Here is a 2,981-nt window from a genome sequence, read left to right as displayed (position 1 = left end):
CTGTAAGAATGCAAGTTAATAAGCCTTCTTCCAATGTTGATGTGTGTTCTTGTTCATATTATTCATCCCTATTTAACAGAAGATAAAACCAGGGTCCAATTATGTAAGATATTTAGTCAAGGTTATAGATCCAGTAAGAGGTAGATAATCAAACTCAGGTTCATCAAACTTCAAAGCTCTTACATCTTGATGATTAGGAAAACATATGCTACAGAAATGCCAGGGAGGTATGACTAGTCCAGTTAGGAAAGGATTCATGATGGCAATAAACTTAAATGTATGACTTCAAAAATGTAACGATTTTCTCTGGAAATAGCAAGGAAGTAATTCCAGGTTGAGGAAAAGAATGAACAGGATACACAGATTAAAATGCAAGCTATGTCGAACGGTCTTATGAAAATGGAGGCGTAAGCAAGGTAGTAATGGATGCTCGTCAAAATGTTATAGGCAATGTAACTAGAAAGGTAATAATTGCTAGTATATAGTATGGGTTATATTGGGTATATTTTGGGTTTATTATCTAGGTAAATTATTCCAAAGTGATCAACATGTTTCCAAAGTTTTCCAAAAGATTCTTTTCCATATTAAGGGGCCAAGATTAATTATCTGAATGTAGTAGATCCTTTGTGTTGATAGGAAAAGGTGGATGAAAGAATACAGATTTAGACTCTTGGGACCCATTGAATGTTTCTGAGCAAGGACAGTAAGATTATCATATATACCCGAATATAAGCAAACCTGAATATCAGCCGAGGTACCTAATTTTACCACAAAAACTGCATTAAAACTGTGCTGGAATACTTACCTGGCGGGGGAGACACCATGATCAGGAAGGTGGTTTTCCCAGGGCGAGGCTTCTCCATTGCACTCTGGATGTGCTGACCCCTGCGATTTCCCCAAATGTGGGAAACTCGACTGCATAATTTGTGGTAGTGGGGCACTGCTTTTGCGCTCTTCCCCCAGTTTAAAAAATGTGCTGGAAAATTCAGCTTATACTTGAGTATATACGGTATGTTTCTAAATTTGAACACTTACTTTGCACCTGAAAGTGGATTGAATTAAAGTGTCTCTATGACATGGAAAAGAGGAAACTGATTAGAAATCTATTCAAGTAGATAAAACTATGAAAAAATAAACAATATTCGCACAAAGAAATGGTTGATTAATGGGATTTTTCTGGTATTTTCTTGATCCTTTGGGACTGTGCATGTAGTAATTGTCTTCATTCACTAATTTCAATAGATATGAGTATTTATTGAACACCTTCAACAAGCCAGAGGATCTTCAAATAACTGGAGATTTTTAAAAAACATGCAAAATTTAGTGTAATATTAAGAACCTTTCAAAGATGCATTGTCTTCTCTGATCATATGTTTCCAATGCAGTGTTGGCATGCAGCTTAATTTAAGTTGATTTCCCACCTCCACATTCCTAAGCAACTCTTTAAAATAATTGGGGGCACAGAATTCTTCTAACCTGAAAGCACAAAGCAAGCAATAAATTATGCAACCTATTTAGAATTTTAAAATTATTCCTTGTTCAGAGAAAGTTCATATCTTTTACAATCATATTTAAAAGTGAAACACTTTAAATTTAGCCAGACTCATGGATTTATTTTTTCCCATATTATAAAACACGATTCATGTTTCCTGCATGGATGTGAAGTTGAGCCAAGATGACATCAGATTTCTTATTCAAACCTCTCCAAGCTTAATTTTTGTGTCAACTAAGCTAGACCAGGATTCTCAGTGACTAGGTAGTTAGACTTAGTAATCCTCCATAAATCGATCTCCTGGTGGGAATGGCCCGCTTCCAATATAAGTAGATGCAGTGGAAAAGCCTGCTTGCCTATTTTTTTTTTATTTGAGTCTGGATCCTACACTTGGGTCATCAACCTCTGGTTCTTGGGACTTGAGCCAGTGTCCTGATGGATTGCCTGCCAATCCTGGGAGGCATCAGCAGCCTTCCATTTCACCTGCCAAACCTGGATTAATGAGCCTCTGCAGCCAGAAACCTGTAGTCTGACCTGCTGATCTTGGGCTCCTCAGCCATTGAAGGTATGCACATTAGAAGAAGCCTCCAATCTGGCATCTGACCCACTTCTTGAAACTTGCCAACCTCAACAACTATGTGAGCCATTTCCTTGATATCACCCTATATGTACATATATAAGCTTCACTGGTTTTGCTTGAATACAGAGCCCAACGTTAGGCAATATGGTTTTATATTGCAAAAGAAATTGCAGTTTTCTGGGATTTCTGAAAGAAAAAAAAACAACCCAGCAGCTATAGGATATTAGACTTATTAATTATAATGGTTATAGTGAACAAATAATTGTGAATAATTATATCTATTAGTCACCGCTCAGAGTGATTTAGTTATATCACCACAATTCTCACATAGTACGATGAAGTAGAAATCATTATTACTTTGTTCAAATAAGATAGAACTGAAGTCCTTTCCAAAGTATACACAGTGATTAATTTGGAAAGTGCATTAGTTTCTTATTGTTGTGACATCGAATTTGGTGGTATACAAGAATGTAAATTTATTATCTTAAAGTTCTAGATATCGGAAATCCAGATGGGTCTCATTGGATTTAAACTACGATTTCAGCAGAGATAAATTCCTTCTGGATGCTTTAGGGGAGAGTCTATTTTCTTGTCTTTCAAAGTTCTAAAAGCCACCTTTATTCCTTGGCCATGACTCACCCTTCATTTTCAAAGACAATAGTGTAACATTTTCAAATCTCTATTTCTGACCTCCCTTTCCATCATTACATCTTCTTTGACACTGACTATCCCATCTCCGTCTTATATGAACTCTTATTATAAACCAGGGTAATCTTTGAATTTCAAGGTTCTTAACTTCCTCACATATGCAAAGCCTCTTTTGTCATGTAAGGTAACATATTTTCAGGTTCTGGGAATTAATATGTGCACATCTTTCAGAAGCTACTGTTCTGCCTATTGTATGGATGG

General features: G+C 36.3%; 1 non-coding gene across 1 annotated transcript; it reads left to right on the top strand.

Moving 5' to 3' along the window:
- Positions 1-797: 797 nt before the first annotated feature.
- On the top strand, positions 798-961 carry LOC142455866 (U1 spliceosomal RNA). Its single transcript, XR_012785978.1, has one exon. It is a non-coding gene; the product is annotated as a U1 spliceosomal RNA (small nuclear RNA).
- Positions 962-2,981: the final 2,020 nt, after the last annotated feature.

This window comes from Tenrec ecaudatus, chromosome 8, assembly GCF_050624435.1.
Source record: "Tenrec ecaudatus isolate mTenEca1 chromosome 8, mTenEca1.hap1, whole genome shotgun sequence".
In the NCBI taxonomy this organism is placed as follows: domain Eukaryota; kingdom Metazoa; phylum Chordata; class Mammalia; order Afrosoricida; family Tenrecidae; genus Tenrec; species Tenrec ecaudatus.
Note: the sequence above shows the minus strand (reverse complement) of the source record. Positions and strands in the feature narration are given on the sequence as shown.